Source organism: Pleurodeles waltl, chromosome 3_1, assembly GCF_031143425.1.
Source record: "Pleurodeles waltl isolate 20211129_DDA chromosome 3_1, aPleWal1.hap1.20221129, whole genome shotgun sequence".
Lineage (NCBI taxonomy): Eukaryota > Metazoa > Chordata > Amphibia > Caudata > Salamandridae > Pleurodeles > Pleurodeles waltl.
In genome coordinates this window covers 1,667,564,925-1,667,577,758 of record NC_090440.1, presented here as the reverse complement: position 1 = coordinate 1,667,577,758, position 12,834 = coordinate 1,667,564,925, and positions in this window count along the sequence as shown.

The following is a 12,834-nucleotide window of genomic DNA, read 5'->3' as shown; positions in this document are numbered from 1 at the left end:
TTACATCTGTCTACCTCTGTACTATCTTAAATAATATTTAATGCCCCCTCAATATTTGGCATGTCTTCTTTTAAATGTAAAACAATCGCTTGGAAACAATTTAAGCATATCTTGAACCGGAGGGGCAATGAAATCTTCACTACAAATTCTGGTCATGAGTCAAAGTATAAGTGACATCAGACACCCCCAGTTTAATTTGAACAATTCCTGCTACCTTTACATTCATCCTAATTTGTACCTCAGCCCCTCAATAAACATTCCTAAGCATTTCCACCATACTATCTGGAAATCCAAATTTAACAAGTGCAAAAAACAAGGCATCCCATTTGAGAAGATCGAGTGCCTTCTCAGCATTGAGCATTACAATTGCAGCTTCTTCTTGACGTCTAGAAAGAAAGTCTATTGCCTGAATAAAATAATGAATATTTGCAGCCATTATTCTGTCTGGTGAAAATCCATCATGATCACTATGAACCAGCATTTGCCCAGCCACTACTACAGGTGATGCCCAAATTTGTGCTAATAACTTATAGTCTGCATAACGCAAGCTTATTGGACAATATGAATTTGTAATCAAAGGTGTTTTATCCTTTTTTTTAAAAGCTTACTCTCACTGACTCTTTAAAGGTAAATGGAATATTCATCCCCTCTAATCCCGTTAAATAATACCACCAGATGAGGTACCAGTTCTTTTTGAAATACCTTGTGCACCTCAGTTGTAATCCCATCACTACAACTAGCTTTAGCGTCAGGCATTTTTTGCAGAGCAAGGGCAGCCGTATATATACAGAAATGACCTCCCATAATGCCTCTATCTAAGCATTTAACAGATGTGGAAGCTTAGTAAATCTAAAATAAATTTGAGACTTGATATAGGGATTGCCTTGGCTTTTTCTTAAATATTCTTATAATGCGGAAACAAATGTGAGCAATTTTATGATCATCTGTCTGGATGACATTCAAGCTTGGCCAAGCGAGTAGCCTACCTATCAACTGACTTTCCTCTTACTGCTTTTGCTAGAAAGTTCTTGCTATTAATCTCTTCCAAAACAAAGAAATTCTTTAATTTCTATTTAGCCTGATCAAGCTGCTCCTTCAGCTTAGCTCTTTCCCCTACCCTTGCCTTTCATAAAGCAACTTGTGTGCTATCAGGGTTGCCTGCAGATCATGAAGTTGAGGTTTTCGGAGTCTATTCAGCTTTGATTTAAATGCAATCACTTGACTGTAAAATGTTTCCTTAAAATCCTCCCCTACTGCAAAGAGTGAGGCAGTATTTTGATTAATTAAAAAAAAAACTCTCAGATAAATATCTGCATTTCATCCAGCCAGGCCTGATTTACCAGGACCATTCTGTCAACTGCCACCTCAGCCTTTAGGTACTTAACTCTTCCAGTGCCAAGGTAATAAATATTATCGAATGATCTGAAAGGGCATTAGCCAAAATATCCGCAGCACTCCAACCTATAAATTGTGTTACCAAAAAGAAAACTAATTGTGAAGCTGTATTATATTGATGAGAGAAGCATGTAAATTGTACCCGATCTGGGTGGTCAAACTGCCACGGATTAACCAAATCAAAAATGTTATTCATTGACTCAAGAACCAAAGTGGTTTTAGACTTTAGCTGTTTCTTCGTTCTATTTGATGTGTCACGTTTAAGGTCCTGAATAAAGCTGAAATCACCACCCCATACCACATGAACTTCTGCCCCCATTGCTATATCAAAGAGTTCCTTTAATGGGTGACTTCATCTTGTATAGGGCCATAATAATTAAGAAAATTCAAAGAAGCAGCTTGAACCCGGACTTTCAGCCAGATCCACCTTTCCTGTTTGTTCCTTATTACTTCTTTCACCTCCACCCTACTTACCTTGAAAAGAATATTGCGGTCCCCTGCACAGCCAGCCCTGCTGTATCGAAAAAAGCATGAGCATACTTCTTGGGAATAGAAAGTTTTGGATTATTATCTTTAAGGTGGGTCTCCTTAAAAAAATAACTCCTACGTCAAATGAAGATAGCCAGTACCTCTTAGTACCATATTTCTGCCTTTTTAAGATGCCATATACAGTACACAAGAATACACCTAACACACATTTTTACCTATTTTTCTAAGAGTTGAGCCCTACCTGAATCTAGCTGCCTGATGAATGGAACACCTACTCGGATCATACCCTTCAATAAAGCCTTTCTTACTTGTTTAAGGCCATATCGGACTCCTGATGGTATATCTGATCTTTTACATATATAATCGACTCAATGTGCACTCCTTCATCACCCCCAGCACCCCAAATGCCGACCTTCCCTCCAAGAAGAAATCGCCCACCCTAACCCTAGCCATCCATTCCTAGTTCGAGTGCTCTGATATAGCATCCGGACACACTCCAAGTGGGTGGAGAATCCTCCCCCAGCTACTCCCACAAATCATAATCAAGATAGCTTAAATTCAAAATAAAAAAGGACCCAAAAAGAGTCAACAAGCAAACCAAAGAAAGCATTAAAACAATCTTTTACACCGCTCTCAAGCTTGAACTCTTTTCAATATGCTCTGAGCAAGAGATGAGCAGAGAAAGAATTGGCCTTTAAACAACACTTATAGTTTTGACTGTTGAACTATCAAGGCCTTAGTCCCAGCTGCCTTAAATTGTCCCACCAGGCCAATGAAGTCTCTGCAATAGCGTGCTGATACAGTGGACATGTCTGAGAATACCCAGACTTATCGGCTAACATTAATGACTTCTTTTGGATGGCCTTCGTAAGGATCAGTTCCTTTATTCTGTAATCCATAAAATTCACACTAACATTACGGGGAAACTTTGCAATCACAGACTGCTGGGCAGGGATCTGATGGGCCGTAATAAATGAAAGATCTTCTAATGGGCTCTTCAAAATATAGGATTTATTCAACAATTCCATATATTGCGACATATTCTGATGATTGCCCATAATCTCAGCCCCTTCTGGTATCCCCACAAAGCAAAGGTTCGACCTCCTTTTGACATTTTTCATATCATCAATTTTGTTCTGTGACTAAAGCAACTTTTTCTGAATATTACTCATCTCCCTGTCCCAGATAAGAGAGCGATCTTCCAAATCTGACATCCTTTGTTCAAGCTCTTGAAAACATGCTGGGATTTGACACATAACCTCCTCTATTTTCAATAGCCTTTGATGGAGTGAAGCAATTTCCTTAATCTGAGTGCTTTTCATCTCTCATATTTCAAGCAAAATTGACTCTAAAAGGGATCTCAACTGGTCAACTCCTACCTGAATTCCCATGTTTTCCCATGTTTTCAGGCCTCTCAGCCACTCCTGAGTTACCACTAGTTAGAGGAGGATGCTGCTTGGATATTTCATCCACTGGCTGTATACTCAGATTAGGTTGCACATTCGAAGACTGGTTCTCTCATGCTTGTTTTGCAAGATTTGAACCCATTGTTAACTCCTCTGATGCATAGTGTTGGATTTCTCCCTTCCTACCTCAGCAACTGGGTTCACAGCAGATAACAAGCCTACCACACTTTTTGAGTTATTTGCACAAAAGTGGTTAGTCCTTCTCGGCTGCCTTTGAGATGCTTTCTAGATTCAGGCCATCCAGGACCCAAGGATCCCCTCTGCCTCCTAAATGATTCAAGATACCTTCTGCAACTGCATTAGCAACACTGGATAGAGAGCGGAGAACTCATAGCTGCCTGTGTTGGGACCTCATTAATTTGATTTGTATCTGCAGTAGAGGAGACACTCACTGAATCATTACTGCCCTCAGTCAGCTGTACTAAAAGTTCCACAAAGGAAGATGACTTTGCCAGGATGCTAAAGTGGAGATTCTTGGCAGTTCTCTATTTTTGCGATGCAGTGGAGTGTGCTACCCTTCGTTTGACCTTCTGAAGCTCAGGTCGTAAGTTAACAGTTGAAGTATTGGGGCCCCTAACATGTAGCTGCCACATATTCGGCCATATATCTCATAGGGCAAAATGGCTCCAAGCATGAAGGCATAGACAGGAAAAACTGCTGAGGCAGGGAAGAGCCCAACCCAGGGACCCCCAACCAGGTGCCAGAATACTCGCAACACCAGCCTAGCTCAGCACTCTTCACTCACCCCCAGCGAGAAACCTGGTGGCTCTCCCCACAAAGTGACTAATCAGCAGAGCATGCCATCTCCAAAGCTTGCTCCTCCCCAGCAGTTCCGCCCGTCCCGGCTTGATCCAGCCTCATGCCAAATGTCCCCAGTTGCCGGCACGCCAAAACCGAGGAGGCTTTCTCTCATGAATGTGGTCATCCTCGTGGCATCTCCACTCCAACCTGGAAGGAGATGCTGCACGTTGCGAGGGGTGAGGTCCCTGGAGTGCTTCTACCAGCAGATCCTGTGGGGTCCACTCGCTGGCTCTCCTGCTCAGATCGTCATCATGAGTAGTATATTGTGATATTCAGAGATTACAAGATGTGACCAGCATATTTAATTGAAATGCTCAAGGCCCTTCATTGTTTTTGTTATACTTTTGCAGACATTTACACTTGTATCCAAAAATGAGAAGAGAAAGAAAGTATGGATATAGGTGAATCAAAAATTACATGAGTATTGTATAAAGTTTCTTAAGTTTACTGAATTCAAACATGTGATAGCGCATGGGTAAATTTGACCTATTTAGGGTTTCTTTCTAAAATATCACTTTATAAGGGCGTGGCTAGCAAGTAAATGGGCTTACATTGTCTGTTGTATAACAAGGAATGATTCAAACGATAATATTGTCAATTGAAAACCATTGCTTTAAAAAAAAAAAAAAGAGTTACAAGTAAAAACACTGATTCCACACCTGCCGTGCCCAGCTATGGCCGTGACGATTCCAGGTACATGAGTGTTAGCTGCTCAGACCTCTTTTGTCTTCGTCTGAATCCTCTTCCGAACCTGTCCCAAGAAGGTCTGCTGAGGTATTTAGGGGCTGTTAGGTCTACAGCAATGTCTACGCTTCTGCAGTGTGGACTGTAGTGCCCAGCTCCCTCTGCTTCTACACCTGATTGCCCAAGGCAAGGAAGGAATGTTTAATTGGAAACACCTGTTTTTTTCTGGAAGCAAACATGTGATAAAGGAAGCATGTTATTAGGACTTTGCAAGATTTAAATATGAAGTTAAATGAAAACGTGTTGTTCACAACTAATCACAGACCACAACCTCAACATAATTGCCCTGTCAGAGTGTCAGAGTTTAATCACCATGCCACTCTGCCACCACAGGGCAGTGAAGGTGGACAGGGAGTTTGTAAACACTGATGTATGGCGGCTAGAGCCTCAGAGATTGCATTTATGTCTTCAAGCTGCGCAAAACTCTTTTGGGATTAGTTCCTTTCCAGATTTGTTTGTAGTCCTAATCTGACAAACTCCTTCCATTGTATTATGGAGCCTGGATTGCTGTTCTTGGAATCATCAGCTGTAAATCTGGACTACAATTCCCAAACTCCTTTCCACTGCTCTGCTTCCTACCACATCTGAAATACCCAATGCAAGGAGGTTCAGGATCAACGGGAGAAATGCGGTGTTCCTGGATGCACTCAGGGAAAGAGTTGATTAACACGTAAATTAAAACATGCCTGGTGTTGCTGATTGTGTGGAGAAAATAGTTAATTCTCAATACATATTCACCGCCTTTGATATCCTGCTGCTACTGGGCTTCGTTGGGGTCCTGCGAATATCTGCCATGTCCAGATTACTAGACCTGCAAACTGTGCTTCTGATTTCTTGTCACTCCATTCCAAATAAACTGATCTGGAATTCCAGTGTGTATTACCTAGCATATGATGTTAGAATAAAATGTGTGGGTATTTATTTGCAGGGCCGGATAGATGTGAATGTAAATCCTTTATTATTTAAAGAAATCGCTCCCAAAGGAAATAGTGAAAAAGAAGGAAAATTGACCCAAACTATATCAAATGTAAACAAGTACTTCTGAACAAATGTTTCTACATATGCCATTTTCTTAGAAATATATAAGTGCAGATGTTTACAAAATGTACGTAGGACAGTCCCTGAATTCTTTAGCAGTTTTAGCCCTACATGTGTTTTAACAATAATACTTTTAAAACAACTGCTCGCAGCAAACAGTTCTCTATTGTTCCTTACTTGGCAGTAATAACTGACCTATTTCAGAACTAAATACAGAGAACATATACCATACTGCAATCGTGGTAAATCTTTTCCAAAAGGTTCAAATCTATTGAAATGACAGCACCCTCTGTGAAAATTCATAAGAAATGGGTAAAATGTTGTCAGCACCTCGTTCTATATTGCGTGTATATATATATCTATATATACGTATATATATATATATATATATATATAGAGAGAGAGAGAGAGAGAGAGAGAGAGAGAGATACGTTCAAAACCGACCGTTTCCCTCTTGAACAATGAGGGTTAAAATCATGAGCAAATTCCTGCTTGTGATTATTTTGAGCAAAAAGTAGCCTTTATTTTAAGCAAAGACAGCCATCCACCTTATAGGTAAGTACGAATTGTGCAACTGGAGTACACAGTAATTATTCTCAAATATCATGCTAAGTAAAACAACTGTACCCTCTGTTAAACTAATACACTTCACTATTCACACAGAATCTTAAAATGTACTTCTGGGACTCTTTCTTGTAGAGCTTTAAGTTTCCTGCTTTCTAGACCTGAAAGCCCTAACAACTGATCCTAACTGTTCCTGCGCTTCCTGGATTAATGGCCTAATTATAGCTCAGTAAAATGGTAAGCCATAGACCCTGTGAGCATGCGCAGTGAAGATTTCACTCACCATCGACTGCAGCACCTGTTTAGAATTCACTTGTTTTCAGTTAATTTTGGAGGTCGGCACCTACTGACCTTGTAAGTGATGTAGCAGAAATGTTAGCATTGTCCTTCATGTCACAGTGATCCTCTATATGTGACACTTTTATGTTAACCAAAGTGTTAATGGATAGGTTGGGAAGTGGTGCACTGGAAAGCCATATCGATGAGCATTCACTCTAAGGCAATAGATGAAAAGTATGCAATATTTCATTATTTATGTTGCAATTCACGATAAAAGCTAATAGTATGCACTAAAACAACAATAGATTTTAAGTTTAAGAAAGAAATATTTTAAAAGTGATGTGCAATGTAGGGAATGCATTAATGCATTATTGCTACATAAAAGGATTAATATAATTATTTTTCATTTTAAATCTATTGTAACAAGAACAGGTCTGATAGCTTATGAATATTGAGTTATGGTTTAGGATGTTAAATGTGTATTAAAGGCATACAAGAATGCTGTTTTAATTCACTTGCATTAGCCTGAGACCTGCAAGGCCCTGCTTCATGATTTTGCAGAAAATGTTTAGTCATTCTTGATAACATGAACCTTTCTTTCAGATTTAATTCTCATTAGAAAGTTGGCTTAGTAATGGATGCAATATTGTTTTAAAGCTTGGGACTCTCGCCTTGAGCTCAGTACTTTCGGAACTGTGGTTTGGTAACACACAGAAATGTTTCAATTTGTATGGATGAGACCAGATGCAATATTTTCTACCTGTTCGAAATGGGAATGTTGTAGCCTGTGTCATATGATCGATTTTCACTCGATTTTACATCTTCTGCATCACATGGAGTGATGGTCTAACAAATCATCTTGCCCTGTGAACTTTAATATATATTGTTCCCCAGTTGGACTTTGATCAGATTCAAATTTTCTCTGTTCTTCGCTGCATGCTGAATCCCTTGGACTCTGAGAGGTACAGTCCACTCTGCCGTTGCCCTTTTAGATGTCCAGTGAGACTTAGAGATCTTCCCTCGACTCCGAGAAGAAGACTCTTGAACCATCCTCTGAAATGCTGCTGCCTTCCCTTTTTAGGGTCGAGACTGCGAGTGCATGCACTATTGTACCCATCTCATTTGTGGGCCTCTGTTGTGTACAGTAACAGGCTTGGAGCCCGTCTGTCACTTAACATTTGTTGGCCTGCATTGCACTCTTCTTTAGAGCCTCGTATTTCGTCACTGTAGGCCAAGCATCATTTCCATTCCCCTGTGTGGAGAAGGAATCAAACACTGATTGATTCAACTAAATCAGTGTCTGTCCACTGCTCCCAAGATGATTAAGGTACTATTTTGTTCTTTTGAACTTCTTGTGCCCTCCAAACAGAAGACTTGTGACTAACAAAAACGTGCCCAGCAGGACAAGCAAAATTGCAAAGTTTTATTCTTTAATAGCTAACTTTCTTTTAATTCTCACTTGGCACTCATGCTTCCTTTTGTTTTTGGTATGTGGGTGCTGTTCTCAAAATACATGATTATCTTGTTCTAATTATTGCAAAGTGACATTGTTTCTATATTGTGTGAAATTTCTGATATTATGCTTTAACTCATTATTGTGCAGTATTCTCCAGTCCACCCCACTCCAATCCATCCCACTCCAATCCACCCCAAACCTCCCCGCCTTACCCCACTCCAAGCCACTTCTACCCACTCCAATTCAATCCTCCCAAACCACTCCAATCTAATCTGCCCCTCTCCAATTTTCCCCACTCCAACCCAAAACAATCTGCACCACTCCAAAACAATCTGCCCCCTCCAATCCAAAATAATATGCTCTACTTCAATCTAAAACAGTGGGCCCCACTTCCATCTACCGCACTCCAATACACCCCACCCCAATCCAAAACAACCTGTTGCACACAATACAAAATAATCTGCCCCAATCCAAATCAATCTGTCCCACTGCAATCTGCTGCACTTCAATCCAAAACAATCTGCCCCACTGCAATCTAAAACAATCTTCCCTACTCCAAGCCAAAACAATCTACCCCACTCCATTTCATCTCACTCCAATCTGCCACACTTTAATCCAAAACAATCTGCCCACTCTAGTCCATCCCACTCCCATCCCCCCTCCAATCGAAAACAATCTGTCCCATTCTAATCTGCCCCCCTCCAACTCAAAACTTTACCCCCACTCCAATCCAATTCACCTCACCCCACTCCCATCCAATCCACCCTTTCCACTCCACCCTACCCACACCAACCCTATCCACCCCACTCCAATAAACCCACCCCAATCCAACCTATTATAACCCCCACTCTACCCTAATCCAGTCCACCCCACCCCAGTTTAGTCAACTGCACTCCAATCCAATCCATTCAGCCTACCTCACTCCAATCCAATCCATCCCACACCGCCCCAATGCACCCCACACCAAGCAATCCAATCCACACCACTCCAATCACTCCAATCTAATCCACCCCCTCCGATCCACCCTAAAACAATCTGCCTCACTCCAATCTGCCACACTCCAGTCCACCCCATTCCAATCCAAAACAACCTGTCCCACTACAATCTGCCCCACTCTAATCCTAAACAATCTGCCCCACTCCAATCCAATAAATCTGTCCCACTACAATCTGTCCCACTTTAATCCAAAGCACTCTGCCCCACTCCAACCTGCCCCACTCCACTCTATCCTGCCCCACTCTAATCCCAAACAACACACTTCAAACCAAATCAATCTGCCCCACTTCAGTTCTCCCCATTCCAATCCAATCCACCTCACCCCAATCCAATCCACCACATGTCATCCCAATCCACCCCACTACAATCCAGTCCACCCCACACCAAATCAATCCACCCCACACCAAACCAATCTACCCAAATGCATCCCAGTTCAATCTACCCCACCCCAATCCAATCCAATTCACCTCACCCCAATCCAATCTAATCCTGCCACCCTACCCCAATCCACTACAGTCCAATCCCCCCATTCCAATCCAATTCACCCCTCCAGTCCAATCCACCCAACTCCAGTCCAGCTCACCCCCACTCCAATCCAACCCACCCACTCCAATCCACCCCACTCCACTTCAGTCCAACCCACCCCACAGTAATCCAGTTCAACCCAATCCACTCTCTCCAATCCACCCCACTCTAATCAAATTCACCACTACCCAATCCACCTCACTCCAATCCAATCCACGCCAAACCATTTCAATATACCTCAACTAAATGCAATCCACCCCACTCCAATCTCCCCCACCCCAAACCCCCTCCAATCAAATCCACCCCTCCAGTGCACCCCACACCAATACACCCCATCCCAATTCAATCCACTCCACCCCACTCCTATCAATACCAATCTACTAAAATCCACTCCCTTTTGCCCCAAGCCAATCCTTCCCACGCCATCCCAGTTCAGTCCACCACACTCTAATCCATCCACCCTACCCACTCCAATCCACTTCAATCCAATCCACTCCACTCCAATCCACCCCATCCCAGTTAAATCCACCCCACCCCACTCCAAACCAATCCATACCCCCACCCCACTCCAATCCACCACACCTCGGTGCAATCCACACCACTCCAATCCACCCCAATCCAATCCACCCCAATGCAGCCCATTACACCTAATCCAATGCACCTCACCCCATTTCAGTCCCCTAATCCAATTCACCCCACTCCAAGCCACCCCACTCACTCCATTCTGCCACACTCTACTACAATCAACCCCACTCTTTCCCAGTCCAATCCACCCTACCCCATTCCAGTTCATTCCACCCCACTCCAGTCCAGTCTATCCAGCTGACCCCAATACAATCCAATCCACCTCACCCTACTCCAATCCAAACCACCCTACTCCAATTCAATCCATCCAACTCCAGTTCAGTGAATCCAATCCACCCCACTCCAATCCACCCCACTACACTCCAGTCCAATCTACTTCACCTCACTCCAATCCAAACAACCCACCCCAATCCACCCCACTTGAATCCACCCCACTCAATCCACAACACTATGCCCCAATCCAATGTACCCCACCCCACTCTACTCTAATCCAATCCGCCCCACTCTAATCCATCACACTCCAGTCCAATTCACCCCACACCATTCCAATCAATCTCACCCCAGTACAATCCACCCCACTCCAATCCACCCCAATGTAATCCAACCCACCACACTCCTATCCAATCCCCCTTCGAATCAAATCTGCCACTCCAGCACACCACACCGCAATCCACCCTTCTATCGACTCTAATCTAGTCCAATCGATCCCACTCCATCCTAGTTCAGTCCACCACACTCCAATCCATCTAACCTACCCCACTCCAATCAACCCCAATCCAACCCACCCCACACGAATCCAATCCACTCCACTCCAATACACCCCACCCCATACCAGATCAGTCCACGCAAATCGAACACAGTCCATCCACTCCACCTCACTCCAATCCACCACATGTCAATGCAATTCACACCACTCCAATCCACCCCAATCCAATTCACCCCACTGCAGCCCACCACACTCAAATCCAATCCACCTCACTCCATATCAGTTTCTCCAATCCAATCCACCGCACTCCAATCCATCTCACTCACTCCATTCCACCACTCTCTACTCCAATCCACCCCACTCTTTCCCAATCAAATCCATCCCACCCTACTCCAATCCAAACCACCTCACTCCACTCCAATGCAATCCATCCAGCTCCAGTCCAGTGAATCCAATTCACCCTACTCCAATTCAATCCACCCCACTCCACTCTAGTCTAATCTAATTCACCCACTCCAATTGAAACAACTCATCCCAATCCAATCTAGTCCACCCCACCTGTATCCACCCCACTCAATCCACCCCACTCTGCCTCAATCCAATGCACTCCACTCTACTCCAATTCAATTCACCCCACTACCTCAATACACTCCAACCCATTCCACCCTATTCCACCACGCTCCATTCCACTCTACAACATTCTCTACTTTTGAACCACTGAACTCTACTCCCCCTTTTAGCTGTGCTGAACAGCAGCCACACTTGTGTACAACATGGCAAAACACATTGCCAAAGCCAATAGCTCTTGTGCAGGCGAGACCTATTGGCTTTGCCAAGGCTTGTTACTTATTTTTTGGCCACTTTAGTTAGTAACCTGTTACCCCAGAATATCTTTTTTTAAATACTTTTTGTTCTTCTGTGCTTTTTGCCTTTTTGTCCACATGTGCTCAGCCCAGCACATCAATCCCTTATTGGCTAATCTGTGGGGTTTCCCATGCTTAAACTACCTAAACTTAGATGACTTTAAATTGTTTTGATTTTTGTGAGAACTGAACACTGTTTATTCTCTGTTCATCAGGTGATTTTTTTGATGTTTTGTATTGTTTCTGTTGAATGTTTCGTTTTTCTAATGTTGGTTCGCTTGAATGTGTTCAGTCACCTTGGTCAACCCTTGGGGAGCCTTATAACTTTGTCTTGAGAATTCTCAACATGACTTTGATTTTGAGTTTGTAATAAAACCCTTTAACTTTGTTCTTTTTTCAGACTGGAGATATCTTTGTGTGGCCACATTGGTCATACTGTTGTTATTGAATTGATTTGCTGCGAAGCTTAATGATTTTTCCTCCACACCCTTATGCTAGGTCCAAAAATGTATTGCCCCATTTTGTATTATCATGCAAAGGAGAAATGCTACATCATAAGAATAGTGAAAGTTTTGAGGTGTTAAATAGGTTTGCTCGTACTGTAGATGATTGCTCTGGCTGATGCAAAATCCTTGGGGAGATCACTTAATTGTTGCCAAGTGGTGCCATTTCAAGTGTCACGTTTTCAGTCTGTAGGAGTTTTAGCCTAATGTGCTTTGCAGGTTGGATTTTACAGGCCCATAGCCTAATGCCACATACAAAACTGCAACTTGCAGCAGAAAAGGTGCAGTGGGCAAGCTAAAATCATGTTTGCTAAAGGTGAGAGAGGCAGCCACAGTTTTTTTATAGGAGAAAAGGGGGTATTAAACCCCCTGCCTGCCAGCAATTATCTCTAACACATTATGCCAGCAGACAGGAGGTGCGAGG